This window comes from Elephas maximus, chromosome 27, assembly GCF_024166365.1.
Source record: "Elephas maximus indicus isolate mEleMax1 chromosome 27, mEleMax1 primary haplotype, whole genome shotgun sequence".
In the NCBI taxonomy this organism is placed as follows: domain Eukaryota; kingdom Metazoa; phylum Chordata; class Mammalia; order Proboscidea; family Elephantidae; genus Elephas; species Elephas maximus.
Genome location: NC_064845.1, coordinates 27,257,475 through 27,275,228, shown reverse-complemented (window position 1 = coordinate 27,275,228; position 17,754 = coordinate 27,257,475). Strand labels below are relative to the sequence as shown.

At 40.5% G+C, this 17,754-nt stretch overlaps 1 long non-coding RNA gene across 2 annotated transcripts in view; it reads left to right on the top strand.

Annotated features, from left to right (window-relative positions):
* Positions 1 to 17,754, top strand: part of LOC126068358 (uncharacterized) — a 266,350-nt gene that overhangs the window by 21,572 nt on the left and 227,024 nt on the right. Inside the window, exons 5-7 of one of the 2 annotated variants that reach the window (XR_007515625.1) lie at positions 2,773 to 2,862; positions 10,570 to 10,673; positions 12,788 to 12,953. This is a non-coding gene — a long non-coding RNA (uncharacterized LOC126068358). Of the gene's footprint in view, positions 1 to 2,772; positions 2,863 to 10,569; positions 10,674 to 12,787; positions 15,699 to 17,754 lie in introns of those variants that run through there. The other variant, XR_007515624.1, reaches the window with a different exon arrangement.

The window sequence follows — 17,754 nt, the reverse complement described above, 5'->3', positions numbered from 1 at the left end:
ATACCTCAACATAAAGAAAACAAAAATCCTCACAACTGGGCCAGTAAGCAGCATCATCATAAACAGAGAAACAATTGAAGTTGTCAAGGATTTCATTTTACTGGATCCATAATCAACACCCATGGAAGCAGCAGGCAGGAAATCAAAGGACACATTGAGTGAATCTGCTGCAAAAGACCTTTTTAAAGTGTTAAAATGCAAAGATGTCACCTTGTAGGCTAAGGTGGGCCTGACCCAAGCCATGGTGTTTTAAATTGCATCTGCATGCGAAAGCTGAACAGTGAATAGGGAAGACTGAAGAAAAATCAATGCCTTTGAATTAATGGTGTTGGCGAAGAATATTGAGTACACCATGGACTGCCAGAGGAACGAACAAATCTCTCACGGAAGAAGTACAACCAGAGTTCTCCTTGGAAGCAAGGATGGCAAGACTTCTTCTCTCATGCTTTGGATATGTTATCAGGAAGGATCAGTCCCTGGAGAAGGACATCATGCTTGGTAAGGTGGATGGAGGGTCAGTGAAAGAGAGGAAGACCCTCAACGAGGTGGATTGACACAGTGGCTGCAACAATGGGCTCAAACATAGCAACAATTGTTAGAATGGCACAGGACTACACAATTTTTCATTCTGTTTTCCATAGGGTCACCATTAGTTGGAACCAACTCAATGGCATCTAACAGCAACAACAACAATAATAATGCTCCAGTGAACATTGGTAAGCAGGAAACTAAGACCCTGAGTCTTAGGCTGGGTGTTCTAGAGAAGCAAATCCAGTAAAGCGGATAAGTACATATAGAGAGAGATTTGTGTGAAGGAAATAGCTACTGTGGTTGTAGAGGCTGGAACATCCTAAATCCGTGGATCAGGCTGGAGGCTTCTCATGAATCACATAGCAGCAGGGCTGGGGAACCCAAAATGGGCAGGCAAGATGGCAGGTAAGCTGCTAGCTCAAGTCCCAATAACTGGAGGTCAGACAAACAGGAGCCAGCTGCAAAGTCCAGAATGAGCAAAAGTCCATGAGCCTTGCCAGAAAGTCTACCTATATTGGTTGCAGGCCACACCCCCAAGGAAACTCCCTTTCAACTGATTGGCGACTCACAGCAGATCCCATCATTGAGATGATTACATTATATCAGATCTTATCATGGAAGTGATTACATCATTATACAACTGCCAAACCACTGAGAGTCATGGCCCAATCAATCTGAAACACAACCATAATGATCACACCCTGCTTTCAAGTCTTTTGGGTAGGTATATACCTAATAGTGCAACAGCGGAGTCATATGGTAATTCTATGTTTAACTTTATGAGGAACCAACAAACTTTTCCACAGCAACTATACCATTTGACGTTCCCACCAACAATTGATTAGGGTTCCAATTTTTCCATATCCTTACCAACACTTCTTATCTTCCATTTTTCTGGTAATAGTTATCCTAGTGAGAGTGAAGTGGTATTGTGGTTTTGATTTGCGTTTCCCTAATGATTAATGACGTGTCAAGCATCTTTTTTTCCCTTAAGTTAAAATATTTTTTTGTTTATTGTACTTTAGGTGAAGATTTACAGAGCGAACTAGTTTCTCATTTAACAATTAATACACATACTGTTCTGTGACATTGGTTGCCAACCCCATGACATGTCAACACTCTCCCCTTCTCAGTCTTGGGTTCCCCATTACCAGCTTTCCTGTCCCCTGCTGCCTTCTTGTCCTTGCCCCTGGGGTGGTGTGCCCTGTTAAGTCTCCTTTTTTTTTTTTTATGGGCTTGTTTAATCTTTGGCTGATGGGTGAATGATGACTTCATTACTGAGCTAAAGTGTGTCTGGGGCCATACTCTAGGGGTTTCTCCAGTCTCTGTCAGGCCAGTAAGTCTGGTCTTTTTTTGTGAGTTAGAATTTTGTTCTACATTTCTCTCCAACTCTGTCTGGAACACCCTGTTGTGATCCCTGTCAGAGCAGTTGGTGATGGTAGCCAGGTACCATCTAGTTGTGCTGGACTCAGTCTGGTGGAGGCTGTGGTAGTTGTGTTCCATTAGTTCTTTGAGTTAATCTTTCCCTTGTGTCTTTGGTTTCCTTTATTCTCCCTTGTGTTGAGCGTCTTTTTATGTGCTTATTGACTGTATGTTCTTTAGAGAAATGTCTGTTCAAATCCTTTGCCCATTTTTAAATTTGGTGGTTTGTTTTTTGTTGTTAAGTTGTAGGGGTTTTTTTTGTTTTGTTTTGTTTAATATTCTGGGTACTAAACCCTTATCAGATACATGGTTCCTAAATATTTTCTCGGATTCTGTAGGTTGTTTCTTAACTTCCTTGATAAAATCCTTTGGAAGTTTTTACATTTGGAGAACTAGATTTATCTGTTTTATCTTTTGTTACTAATGCTTTTGGTGTTATATCTTAGAATCCACTGTCGGAAACTGGATCCCAAAGCGTGTTTTATTCTTAGCATTTTAAGCTTTTAGTTCTGACATTTAGATCATTGATCTGTTTTGAGTTAATTTTCATACATGGTGTGAGGTATGGGTCCAATGTCATTCTTTTGCAATCTTTTTCTCAGCACCATTTATTAAAAACTATTCCCCAATTGAATGCATTTGGCACCTTGTAAAAAAATCAGTTGACCGTAGAAAATGAATTTATTTCTGGACTCCCAATTCTATTTAATTTGTTTATATCTTTGTCATTATACCAGCACCAAATTGTTTTGATTACTGTAGCTTTATACTAGTTTTTGAAATAGAGAAGTTTGAGTCCTCTTTGTTTTTATTTTTCAGGGTTGCTTTGGCTATTCGGAGCCCCTTGCAGTTTCATATGAATTCAAGGATTGAGTTTCCCATTTCTGCCAAGAAACTGTTGGAATTTGTGTAAGGATTGCATTGAATCTGTTGATTGGTTTGAGTAGTATTGACATTTTAACAATATTAAGAACGTGGAGTGTGTTTTCATTTATTTAGGTGTTTAATTTCGTTCAGCAATGTTTTATGGTGTTCAGTTAAAAGTCTTTGTCCTCCCTGGTTAAATTAATTCCTAGGTATTTTATTCTTTTAGATGTTTTTGTCTATGAAATAGTTTTCTTTTTTTTCCTTGCCTCTTTAAAATAGTTTTTTTGTTGTTGTTGCTGAGAGTATATGCAGCAAAATATATACCAATTCAACACTTTCTGCGTGTACAATTTAGTGACACTGATTGCATTCTTTGAATTGTGCAAGCATTCTCACCCTCCTTTTCTGAGATAATCCTCCCCCATAAGCATAAACCCTAAGACTCCTACATAATCTTTTGAATCGTGTTGTCAGTTTGATCCCACATAAATAAGTCTTCAAAGAACATAATGCTCAAGGCTTTCTTTACTAGTTAAGCTAAAGTATTGTTTGGTTTTAAGAAGACTTCAGGGGATATTTTTGGTTTTAGCTTTAAAGGTTATCTTAGGGTAGTGATTTCAGAAGTTTGTCCATCCCCCATGGCTCCACAAAGTCTGGAGTCTCTGAGATTTGAAGTTGTGTTCTGCATTTTTCCCACTTTTGATCAGAATTCTTCTGTAGAATCTTGGATCAAAATGTTCAGTAATGGTGGTGAGGCATCGTCCAGTTCTTCTGGTCGTCTGGCAAATGAGAGAGTTGTTCGTGGACGCAATTATCCACACATTCCATTTCCTCCTCCTGTGCCTGACTCTCCTTCTTCTCTTTCTCCTGGCAAATAGTTACCAGTTGTTGTGCCTTGCATGGCAGATTGCAAGCTTTGAAGACCCCAGCCACTACACAGCAAACAGGAAGGTAGAACAAAAGCACTGAACACAGTATTAGGCCAGTTAACTTGGATGTCCCATGAAACCATGACCCTAAACTTCTGAACCAAGGAACCAAATCCCAGGAGGTATTTGGTTGTACAGAAGCAGCCTTAGCAGCTCCTCTCTTTTTGTCGTTGTTTTTGTAAACATATCTGTTGCACAACTTTTGCCAATTCAGCTTTTTACAGGCGTGCACCTTAATGACAGCAGTTTCATTAATTGGCTGTGTAACCTTGACTTTAACGAATGTAATTTTTCCATCACTGTAACCCAAACCTTGGTTCCTTATAAGCAGTGACCCTCTTTTTTCCCCTGCTTCCTGCCCCAGTAGCCACTAAGGAACTTTGGTCTCTATGCTTTTGCCTTTTCTTATCTTTTTCTATAAGTGAGGTCATAGAATATTTATCTTTTTATGATCGACTTGTTTCACTCAGCATAATGTCTTTAAGCTCCATCCATGTTAAAGCATGTATCAAGACTTCATTTCTCTTACTGACTGAATGGTATTCCATTCTATGTATGCACCACATTTTTGTTTATACATTCATCTGTTGATGGGCATTTAAGTTGTTTTGGCTGTTCTAAATAGTGCTGCAATAAACATTGGTGTACAAGTCTCTCTTTGAGTCTCTGTTTTAAAGTCTTTGTGGTATATGCCTAGGGGTGGAATTGCTAGGTTATCTGATAGTGTTTTGAGGAACTGCTACATTGTTTTCCACAGTGGTCCTACCATTTTGCATTCCACCAGCAATGGATAAAGGTTCCAATTTCCCCACATCCTTGCCCTGCCCATATTCGTTACTTTGGTTTTTTTTTTTTAAGCCAACCTAAACAAACAAAAACCCGTTGCCTTTGAGTAGATTCCAACTCATTGCAGCCCTATAGGACAAAATAGAACTACCTCATAGGGTTTCCAAGGACCAATTGGTGGATTCGAACTACTGACCTTTTGGTGAGCAGCTGAGCTCTTAACCATTATGCCACCAACCTGACGGAAGTGAAATGCACCCTCACTGTGATTTGATTTGCATCTCTTGATGACTAATGATGTTGAGTATCTTTTCATGCGTTTGTTGACCATTTGAATGTCTTTTTTGGTGAAATGTCTATTTAAGACCTTTGCCCATTTTTTGATTGGGTTGTCTTTTTTTTGTTAGATTGTTGAGACTTTATATGTATTTTGGGTTTTAGATTCTTCTCAAATATATGGCTTCCAAAGATATTCTCCCAGTCGATAGCTTGCCTTTTCACTTTTTGGTAAAGTGTTTTTGATGAACTGAAACCTTTAGTTTTTATGAGGTCCCATTTATCTATTTTACCTTTTGCTGTTTGTATTCTTGTTATTGTTTAGGTAATCCATTGTTCAAAACTAGGCCCAGCAGCATTGCCTCTGCATTTTCTTCTAAGAATGTTATGGCTTTAGTTTTCACATTTAGGTTCTTACTCCATTTTGAATTTGTTTTTGTATATGGTGTGAGGCATGGATCCTGTTTCATTTTTCTGCATATGGAAATTCAATTTTCCTAACACCATTCATAGAGGAGACTTTTCTTTCCATATTGAATGGAACTTAGTTAGCACCCTTATCCAAAATCAGTTGATCACAGATGTGTGGATTTATTTCTGGACTCTCAATTCTATCCCATTGATTCGTGTGTCTGTTGTTACACTAGTACCAGACCGTTTTGATTGCTGTAGCTGTATAATATGTTTTCTATTGGTCAAGTTTTAATGTCCTACCAAAGAAGAATATCCACAGTCTGAAAAGGCTGTTTTGTGTGAGTAGAGATTTTCTGCATGTTCTTGAATGAAGACAGTTTATATCAACACATTAAATGAAGAAATGGCTATGAGACACCAACTTTTTTCTTTTCAGACATTAAAGAGTTTTGTAAAGATGTGAAACTGTGCTACTCTTTTCACAAAATTCTTTTGAAGGTAATTATTTTCATAGAAAATTTATTTCTGTTAATAGGTAAATGATATTTTATTATGAAATGAATTTGAAAATAGTTTTAAAAAATGTTTAGTTTCAATTTGGAGTACAGTAAACATTAGTAGATACAACCCACATGAGCAAACTTCTTTGAGGAACTCAGTAATCTGTACATGTGGAAGGGTCCTCTTAACAACCGTTTTTAAACCAGATAGTCTCCTAAGAGTTGTCCCTCAGATATTGTTGAACGTCAGTTTGTGTCTCTTGTTAGGCTAGTCTGCCATAGATGAGGCGATTGAATTGGGCTTTGAAGGAAAGTTTTGGCCTTTCATTTAAGACTTGAATATACTTTTAACGTATAAAATACATGACGGAATTTAAATTGATGGTTACATTTTGAGTTCATATGGCTAAAGAAAGTGTTACCTGCAGAGCAAATGAGTGGATAATTATATCCGGAAGAAAAAGAAAAGAATTTCAGAAAATGATGAATAAAAAATACTGAACTGTGAACTGCAAGTAATTGTGGAACAAGCATTGTCTGAAACTGTTGGATTCTGGCTCATAGTGACCCTAAGCATTATCTTAATGGGAATCTTAATTAGACAAACAAGATTAGGTTTAGTAAACACCTTAAATGAAAGAGATTGCAAAGTGTAAGTGGGGGTACAATAGGAGTATTTTAATTACTGATAACACTACAGATTTACCCAACCATAAAGAAATAGAAGTAATAGTTTATTTGTTTCTATGAACTAACTCTGTGTTTGAGTAAATTGTTGGTAGGTACTATGAAAGTTAATTGTGGGGAACATTTATGAGAACCTTACTGAAGGTAATTTAGAGAAGAGACTTCACAGATTTTTTTTTTTTAATCTGTATAAAATTAATCAGGATTACCTTGACTTAAGGAGTCCTGATGGTGCAATGGTTAAGGACGCAGCTGCTAGCTAAAAGCAATGAACAATCTGACAAGGAAATTTAGAAAACAATTCCATTTTCAATGATATCTTAAATAATACAATACCAAGGAATTAATTTAACCAGGAAGGTGAAAACAGTGTACGCTGAAAACTGTAGAAAAACATCATTGAAAGAAATTAAAGAAGATCTGAATAAAGGGAAAGACACTTCTTGGATTGGAAGGCTTAATATTGTTAAGATAGAAATACTACCCAAAGTGACCTAGAGATTCAACATGATTCCTATCAAAATGCCAATAGTCTTTATTGCAGAAGTAGAAAAGCCAATCCTCAAATTCATATGGAATTGCAAAGAGCCCCCAATAGCCAAAGCAATCTTGAAAAAGAACAACAAAGTAGGAGGACTCACACTTCTGTTTCAAAATGTACTATAAAGCTATAGTAATCCAAACAGTCTGGTACCAGTATACAGATAGAGATATAGAGCAACAGGCTAGAATTGGGAGTCCAGAAATAAACGCATGTATCTGTGGGCAACTGGTGTTGAACTACGGTGCCAAGTCCCTTCAGTGGGGGAAAAAACAGTCTCTTCAACAAAGATGCTGGGACCGTTGGATCTCTCTATCCACAAGATTGAAGTTTGACTCATACCTCATACCATATATAAAGATTAAACCAAAATGGATCAATGACTAAGTGTAAAAACTAAAACCATGAAACTCTTAGAATAGGGATAATGCTTCAGGACCTAGTTTTTGACAGTGGATTCTTACATATGGCACCAAAAGCATGAACACTAAAAGATAAAATAGATAAATTGGACTTCATCAAAATTAAAAGCTTCTGTGCATCAGAGAAATTTATCAAGGAAGTGAAGAAACAACCTACAGAATGGGAGAAAATATTTGGGAAGCATGTAATATCCAGAATATATATTAAGGCACAGTGGTTAAGAGCTAAGGCTGCTAACCAAAAGGCCGGCGTTCGAATCCACTTACTCTTTGGAAACCCTGTGGGGCAGTTCTACTTTGTCCTATAGAATCGCTTTCAGTCAGAATCAACTTGATGGCAACAGGTTTGGGTTTTATCTGTGGTGACTCAGTGGTAAAATTCTCCACCTCGATGTGGGAGACCCCTGTCTGTCAGTGGAGATTTGCTGAATATGACGCCGAATAGGTTTCCGTGGAGCTTCCAGACTAAGATGAACTAAGAAGAAAGGCCGGTGGTAATCTTGTTCTGAAAAATCAGCTAATGAAAACCCCATGGATCACAGCGGTCCATTCTGCAGCCGATCATGTGAGTGGTGTAGGACTAGGCAGTATTTTATTCCGTTGTGCATGGAGTCTCCATGAATCAGAGGTGGACTCAACAACAGCTGACAGCAAGAACAACAGCAACAACTCAACAACAAAAAGACGAACAACTCAGTTAAAAAATGGTCAAAGGACTTGACTAGACATTTCATTAAAGAACTATCCAAATGGGCAATAAGCATATGACAAGATGCTCAAAGGCCATTAGTCATGGTTGTTAGTGGCCATTGAGTCAAGTTGCTAGCATTCCACCCTGACTTACGGAGACCTCATCCACAACAGAATGAAATGCTGCCTGGTCTTGTGCCGTCCCGTCCCCATGATGAGTTGCAGATCGGCAGGCTTTTCTTCCTAGTCCGTCTTAGTCGGGAAGCTCCACTGAAACGTATTCAGCATCATAGCAGCACCCAAGCCTCCGTTGACAGACAGGCGGTAGCTGCACATGGGGTGCATTGGCCTGGAATCAAACCTGGGTCTCCTGCATGGAGGGCAAGAATTCTACCCCTGAACCGCCACTACCCCCTTATAATGTTTCATGGCATCTTCGGATTTCGTGTGCTTGAAATTAAATTTATCGTCTTCCTTTCCCCGAAAATTCTGTTACTCTCTGTGTTTGCCTCGTTGGTGAATGGTGCTATCATCTGCTCAGTTCCAGAAGTCATAAATTCACAAGTCGTTCTTAACTCCTCCTTCCATCACCCTCCCATAGTCACTTGATTACTAAGTTCTGTTAATTCTGTCTTAATATCCTAGAAATCGTTCCTCTGCTTTCATCCCTTCTGCTATGGTTCAGGTTCTTATTTGAACCATTGACTACTGCATCAGCCTCTTAATTGCCTTTCTGGACTTTAGGCTGACTCTTTGTTCTTTCTTGTTAGTGTATTCAATTCTTAATATTTCTGAGATACAAATTTCAAGAGTCACACCCATAGTTAAATTTTCAATTATTGGCCACCACCTTCATGATAATAGTGGCATTAAATATAGCTAAGTGCATAACTTATTGTGGTGCAGGGAATAAATATGGCCCTTGTAGCATGGTCTTTGTAACTCCTACCAAATGACTGGGTGAGACAATGCATATGAGGTGCTTGTGACCCACCAAAGGGATTGGCAAGTTTGCTAATTATATAAATAAGGCGCATGGCACCTTGTGGGGGTCCAACCATGCAGATAGGTGTATGCAGCCCTAATGAGGGGATTGGTCAGTTTTTCCATCTGACTAGGCTTAAAATCAGCCATCCCGGAGGTGGGAAGAGAGGATTTCAACACCACCAGGAAAGAAGAGTCAAGAGTGGAGTGCATCCTTTGGACCCGGGATCCTCGCGCTGAGATCCTCCTAGATTCAGGAGACAGACAGAGAGCTGTGACACCAGAGATGGTGAGAAACAGCCGCAGAGAAATGATGGCAGCAGAGGCAGCAGAATCAGGAGACTGGCAGGAGACGGCGAAGTGGGCTTCCCAAGCCACAGAGCAAGAGAGTTGAGCACCTTTGGACTGGAGGCTTACTGGCAGAGTGGGGTGCCTCCGGCTACTTATCGGCAGAGCTAAAAGAGCTTTGTAACACTTACCTGAATAGGGCAGAGGCCAAGGGGCCAGAGAAAGATGTGCCTGCAAAGACACTGAGAAGAGGCTGTCCTGATCAAAGAACTGTATCCTGAGCATTCCTGAACCTGAATTGTAACCTGTTACTTCCCTAATAAACTCCATAATTATGAGTATTGTCTGTGAGTTCTTTATGGTCATTGCAACAAATTATTAAACCCAGCAGAGAGTAGAGAGTGCCATGGGAGGGACGGTTGCTGTCATAATTGGTTGAAAGGTGGAGGCATGTCTGATTCCTGCCTTGTAAGAACCAGCCTGGGTGTTGATTTTGATTCTCCTTCTCGTATGTGAAGTTAGAGGAGGTCAGATGCCCCGCCATGCCATTTTTACACTTGTGTTGTCTGATTTTATTCTTTGAACAGTCCTTTGCTACTTTCTTGGTTGCACAGATGAGGAAATTGAGACCTAGATTTAAACCCAGGACTGTCTGTTTTTAGTTTATGCTCTTAGGCGCTTTCTTATGCTACTTATGTAGGACATTCCAGACCCCTTGTGTTGTGGCTCTTACCCACTTGTCTAGTGTCTACTTGACATTTTTTAAGGTAACTTCCTTGAGGGCAGAGATCATATCCCACACCAAGCATTTTCTTAGAACATAGTTCCACTACCCACTGCCGTCGAGTGGCTTCCGACTCATAGTGACCCTGTAGGACAGAGTAGAACTGCCCCATCGAGTTTCCAAGGAAACATAGTAGGCACTTGTTAAATGTTTGTTGAATGAGTGTTAAGCAGTGATGAATAACAGGGGACAGTGAGACTAGCCCAGTGTAGAAAGACATGAAAGAGACATCTGAAGAAAAGGATTCCTCTGGCTGGCCATGTTCATAAACGGTCAGCCTTTGGGTTAAAGCAAAATAGTGAGAGGTAACCAAATGAGGGAAATGAAATCCAGAAAGGCTGATTATGATTAAAAGAGAGAAACTTTCTGTTTTTGACTTGAATGAATTGTGTCCTAAGGTTGTAAGAACCTGAAAATGAAGCCTCTAAATACCCTTTTATGTTTTTAGGACTTGTGGAATTAAAGAGAGAGATGCCTGAAAACTAGAGACAGAGAAGTATACTTTTCAGAAAGGGGAAGAAGGAAGACTATAGAGCTTGCTATGGCCCTCAGGTGAGAATCTAGAATAAATTACTTAAAGGATAAATTGTTTCCAGGAGAGGTGAAGCACTAATCATTAGGAAATAGCCTGAATTCATTAAGAAATAAACAAAACAGCGGAGCCTTCTTTTTGCACATGGAGCCTGTTGTTTTCCGTCCATTGGATGAGATATAAGGTTTACTCATCAAAAGCACGGGTGGCACAGATCATGGGAGGGAGAGGGTGTTAGGATGGGCTAGATTCTGCTGTAGTAATAACCTCAAATTTTGGTGCTTAAAAGGAAAAGAGATTTATTTTTTAAATAATATATTTTTGGTGATTCCAATTCAACAGGTTTCACACATATTACTTAATGACATTGGTTACATTCTTTTTTTTTCCCCCTATTATTTTTTTATTATTGCATAGGGTGTATTTGTTTTTACAAAAGTAGAATGACTATAACAACACTGATCTACCATGCCTGATATGGTCAGTGTGCCCCATCCATACTTCCTGGGACCACAATATCATTTTTAAAATTTTATATTGTTGAGAATATGTACAGCAAAACATACACCCATTCACCACAATTCAGTAACATTGATTACGTTCTTCGAGTTATGTAACTCTTCTCACTCTCCTTTTCGTTTCTGAGTTGTTCCTCCCACACTAACATAATCTCACTCCCCCTAAAGTTCCTATCTAATCTTTTGAGTTGCTTTTGTTACTTTGATCCCATATAGTCCTTCAAAGAGCACAATGCTCAAAGCAGACATTTTTTACTAGTTAAGCTAGACTATTTTTTTTTTATTGTTCAGTTTTAGGAAGACTTCAGGAGATTTTTTTTGGTTTAAGGTTTAAAGATTATCTCGGAGCATTAGTTTCAGGGATTCATTCAGCCTCCATGGCTCCAGAAAGTCTGGATTCCATGAGAATTTTAAATTCTTTTCTGCATTTTAAATTTTAAATTCTTTGCTGCTAACCAAAAGGTCTGTGGTTCAAATCTACCAGGTGGTCCTTGGAAACCGTATGGGGCAGTTCTACTCTGTCCTATAGGGTCACTATGAGTCGGAATCAACTGGATGGTAACTTTTTTTTTCCTGCATTTACCCTGTTTTGATCAGGATTCTTCTATAGATTTTTTGCTCAAAATGTTTGGTCATAGTAGCTGGGTACCATCCAGTTCTTATGGTCTCATGGCAACCAAAAAAAAAAAACAAAAACCCTGATGCCCTCAAGTCTATTCTGACTGATAGCAATCCTGTAGGACAAAGTAGAACTGCCTCATAGGGTTTCCAAGGAGTGGCTGGTAGATTTCAACTGCCAACCTTTTTGGTTAGCAGCTGAGCTCTTAACCACTGCCCCACCAGTTATTCATGGAGGCAGTTAGCAACACATTCCACATCTCCTCCTGTTCCTTATTCTACTTCTTCCTCTGTTGCTCTGGGCGAATAGAGACCAATTGTTGTGCCTTGGATGACCACTTGGAAGCTTTTAAGAACCCAGGCACTATGCAAGGAACCAGGAGGTAGAAAAGAAGCACTAAACATGTTATTAGGCCAATTAACGGGGATGTCGTGTGAAACTGCGACTCATGATGGCCCAGTATATGCAGAGTAAAACTGTTCTCCACAGGGTTTTCAAGACTGTGGCCTTTCTGAAGCAGATCACCAGGCCTATCTTTCAAGGTACCTCTGAGTGGGTTTGAACTGCCAGTCTTTCAGTTAGCATCAAGCACTTAATTGTTTGCACCACCCAGGGACTCCTGAGACATCGTACCCACTGTTTTTAATGACCTCAGGAGATGGTGAATTTTATCTCTCTGGGTAATCTCTCTGGCATTAACCAGAATTTTTTTTTTTTTTTCATTAGCTTTAAGGCCATACAACCCACCATACATTGGGCCAGCTCACAAGAAACTGATCAAGAGAACAGGAGACATTCAATGAGAGTTTTCTTTCTTGGTGTTGCAGGAGAACTAGAAAGAGTCACAGCCTTTCCTTAATGTTGATGTATTTATTGAGGAGGAAAGAAATTATGTAACAGGGAAGTGTAGGGCACTGTTTGAGAACTTGGTCTTACCTGGCTAGTTATGGAACATTCTTATGCCGTGTTGTTTAAGGATTTCTTTTTTATTTTTCAGGATTTGTTTTCAGGAAGACAGGAGGAAAGGAAGACATCTCAGGATCCCATTTCAAGGGTCCTTTGGCTACATTTCCACTGTCAGAACATTTTCTCCAAGACTCCTGGGGCCAGACACCTGGATTTCCAGATGGGTTTTGTAGTCAAGGAGATTTTAGAGAGGGGAGGTATTTCAGTCATGTAGAAAAGTTCAGTTATCTAAAGAATTTATTTTATAAAATACCACAAATCTTTGTGACCTAAAACAACAGCAATTTATTACTTTTCATGATTTTGTGGACTGACTAGTATCAACTGAGTGGTTTTGTTGTGCATGGTGTAGCTGAGGTCACTCATGGGCTACATTTAGCTGGAAGCCCGGCTGGGACTAGGACATCTAAGATGGCCTCTCATCCTCTAATACCTCTCACCATTTGGTAATGTAGCCCAAGTTTCTTCATACCATGGCATTTAGCTTCCAAGAAGGAATATTTCAAGAGGACAAGCCCCAATATGCACGCACTAATCAAGCCTCTGCTGGCATCATTTTGCTAATGTCTCATTGGCCAAAGCAAGTCACATGATCAAGTCTAGAGTCAATGTGGGAGGGGGCTACACAAGGGTGCAAATACCAGGAGGTTTTGTTCACTGGAGGCCACCCCATAACGATTTACCACAAGTGAGCAGGGCAGTTTTGCACACCGGCTCCTCAGTTGTCAGTGCTTAGGTATGGATGCGTAACCTAAGATCTGGTCCTTGACTTTGCAGTTCCAGAAACTGTGTGATTAGGAGTTTATGCTTAGCCCCATGCGTTTATCTGAAATTGCCTCTCATCATGACTCGAAGATGTGAATTTAGGGTGTCCTAGTTTTATCTCAGGACTCTGTCATCTTGGCCACAGATGGTTGAACCAGAGTGGACACCTAACCTATGACTCTGTTGGCTGAGCTGGCCCAACTGGACTTTCTCTTAAGACTTTGGAATGGGAATACTGAGAGACTAAGATCCAAACTGGTGAAGAGATTATAGAAAATCTCATAGATAGTCTAAAACGAGTTCAGAAATATATCTAAACTCCTGAGATGACTAGAAAATGAGACTGCTAAACCATAGTTTAAGTGGTTAAGTGCTATGGCTGCCAACCAAAAGGTCGGTAGTTCGAATCCGCCAGGCGCTTCTTGGAAACTCTATGGGGCAGTTCTACTCTGTCCTCTAGGGTCGCTATGAGTCGGAATCGACTCAGCGGCAGTGGTTTTAAACCATAGTTATTAAGAGATTGGCTGCTAACCAAAAGATTGGCAGTTTGAATCCACCAGCTGCTTCTTGGAAACCCTATGGGCAGTTCTACTTTGTCCTATAGGGTTGCTATGAGTTGGAATCAACTTGATGGCAGCAGGTATTCACTAGTGGATATATGTTTCTGCTCATTCTATTATGCTCCATGACAATATCTAGCTGCAAGGGAGGCTGGGAAATGTCATCTCTAGCTGAGTAGCCATGCACCCAACTACTATGGAAGAAGGAGAAAGTGTATTTTAGTGAAGACTTAGCTGCTGCCTCCTTCCCCCTACCCCCTCCCCACACAGCATAGTGTTCAATTCCTGGTTACCTTTCAGGAGGGAGAAAGACAAGAGTGTATTTACAGGGAGTAAACAGGATGATGAAGGCCTCAAAATCAGGCCATAAACAGATTGGTTGAAAACTTGGGGATCGTTGTATTGAATATTTAGGAAACGAAATGGCTGCTTTTGAATGTTTTACGTGCAAAAAGAGATAAATGTTATTCTGTAAAGGCTCCAGGAGTAAATATAATAAGGGGAAGCTAACCAGTAACCAGTTGCCATCAAGTCAGTTCTTGACACATGGCTCAGGGAAATGTATTTATGTTCATTATAAGAAAAGAAGCTTCTAGCAGAGTTGTCCAGAATGACTTACACCTCAGGTAGATTGTGAACTAGAAGAAGAGACCAAAAAAAAAAAAAAAAATTTTTTTACTGAGTACCTATTATGTGGTCAACACTATTGAGGCACTTTCACAGATTTGTTGCTTCCAACTCTGAGAGTCTGTTGCAGCTCCACATACTTTTCTCCAAACCCTATTTTTCGTGACTCACTGACAAGCCTGCAAAGAGCATATATGAGTTAAATTTGTGGGGTAGAACATCCTAGGGGATAAACCCTGAAGGGTGTTGTGTGTGTTCAAGTTCTGAGTTCTGTGGTAGATGGAGAAGTTGGCCAGGGTGCGGAAAGAAGGAAGCATATCACTTAGTTATTTTCTGATTCTCAGTAGCAACCTGAGATCTTCCAGAAGGGGTTATATAGTCCTGACCAGCATAGCTTTGTCGCGGCCCTCCTGTCTGCCATATTAGCACACTGGTGAGCCCAGAGAATGCTGCCAAGAAGTATGAGAGGGCTGCTTTGAAAGCTCTGTCCAATGTACGAATGTCCAGTGTCTTCCATATAGCTCCTGTGGGTACTAGTGGGAGACAAGATGCCTTTCTTGATATGAGTTCCTGGTTGTTTACTGGAGTCAACAAGAGTGTTTTGTCATTCCTTGTACTTCTGGATCCAAAGATCTAAGAGAACAGAGGGGCCCCCAAATCTGCAGTTCACATAAACAAAGTGACAGAGTAACAGGAAACGGGCCAGGGCACACAAACAAAGACATTCCCCAGAACAATGGGGCAGGGTATCAGAAACTAGCCCACGAACTTCTTTAAAGTTGTCTCTCAGAAGCAACCAGATGAAATGAGCCCCAGAGACATGTGTCGAACATCCACCTGTGACCCCTGTGTGACCTTTCACCAGGGGCTGTGAAGGGCGGCAGCCGCAGCTGGGGAATCCAACTCAGAGTGAGAGACTGCACAGGCATGACACCCCATAAGTCCTACTATGAATTCCAGAGGCCTGTGGGACAGGAGCCATCTTAGAAAGCAGCTGTGCATGCACCTTCGGTAGCCTATCCCCACCCAAAACTGGCTAGTTACCGTATAACCCCGCCTGTGCCTCTGAATAAACATGAACCTTTTTCACACTGAAGTATTTAAAAGCCCGTGCAAGTCCTTCGTTCTGTGAGACGGGTGGTAAGCATTGCCTAGGCCTTCCTTACCTCTGCTTGCAAGCCTCTTCAGTAAAGCTTTGCTGGTGTGCCTTACCTGCTCATTCTTGACCAGTGAAAGGCAAGAACCTTATTTAATTAAAGGCATAGAGACTCTGGCAACAGTTCTGAATCTCCTCAATATTTCTGCTTGTTTCTCTTTAATTGAACACTCACCTCAGTCAATCCTAAGCTCTAATGTTATGCTGGTCTACCAGTGTGGACACTTAAGTGACAAAGTTTTAGGAAGAGACCCTAAAACTTTAAACCTCCTTGAAGCTTGTGATAAACTTTAGTGTTTCTGTGCCCGCAAGTAAGAATTTCCACACTTCCCTGGGAAGTTGGAGGAGAGCTAAGAGATTGAAGTAGAAATGTATTTGGACATAAAAATATTTTAGTCAAGCTGTGAAGAAGCAGCACAGGGGATGATTTGAGGCCCCTGGAGCCATCAAGTAGCATGATTGGCAATACCATTTGGAGAACAAGGGTGTTCTGTGTGAACAGTTTCTCACACTTACCCACACTCCACCTTCCAGCCCTGTCTCTGTGTCTTAGTGCCTCAAATTTAGTCAGATGATAATAGACACTTGTCATGCCTGAGTGAAAGGTTCCAAAGGGAGGTTGGAAGGGTCTTATGACCCTGAGGAAGACAGGATGTTTATAGTCCAGTTGAACATATCCACCTAAAGAGCTTTAGCCAGCTTCCTCCCAGTTCGCCTAATGGAAAGCACACTTCATCACAGCAGGTGACAATTTTTTCCCAAAAAATCACAGAAGGTAGACTCAAATGAGAAAGGCATATTCTTTCAATTGACTTCCTGAGGCGCTCTAACCTTTTGTCTTTAGCCTGCTTGTAATAAGTGCCATCAAATTAGCCAAGAATGACTCTATCTGAGCATCCAAGAGTAGGGGCCTGTCTAGAAAAATTAGTGCCATGGCAATTAGTTTTAAATTGCTGAATGATCTCACAGCTGGCAATGGAAACTTCGATGGCCAATAGAAACTGCTCTTTAGAGCCCTTCCTCAAGCAGTACTCAGGGTACACATCCTACTTGCGATACCTTAGTTACTCCAGCCCAACCAAGAAGACAGCATTAGGTTTGTTGTTGTTGTTCGGTGCTCTCAATTCTGACTCTCAGAGACCCTATGTACAACAGAATGAAACACTGCCCAGTCCTGTGCTATCCTCACGGTAGTTGCTGTGTTAGAACTCACTGTTTCAGTCACTGTGTCAATCCATCTCATTGAAGGTTTTCCTCTTTTTCGGTGACCCTCTATTTTGCCAAGCATGATGTTCTTCAGAGGTTGGACCTGATCACGAGTCCAAAGTACGTGAGATGAAGTTTTGCTAGCCTCACTTCTAATGAGCATTCTGGCTGCATTAGGTTTAGAGCAAGAAATTTTGTAGAAGACACAAGCACAGTAACCTTGACTTAGTTACTTAACAACTCTGAGTCTTGATTTCCTCATCTGTAAAATACCGTGCCCTCCTCTGAGGGTCACTGTTGTCACTGTTGTTAGGTGCTGGTGAATTGGTTCCGACTCATTGCGGCCGTCTTAGGAGACTCAGAATGAGAGCAGCAGTTCTCAGACTCCCTGTGTGTGCACATCACCTCAGCATCTTGGTAAAATGTAGATTCTAACTCAGGAGGACACGGTGAGGTCTGAGATTGTGCTTTTCTGGGAAGTTCCCAGGTGATGTCAATGCTGCTGGCCTCAGAGGAACAGAAAAGAGAGTAAAAAGGGATAAAGAGTTAGAGAATATTTTTGTAAACCACAAAGTGATTTGTAGAAATAAAGAATAATTTTCCTGGTCCTGACTTCAGTTGATTATAAATGAATTCCCAACTAGCCAGCAGTTTTAGGATGTGTTTAGTATGAGCATCAGATAG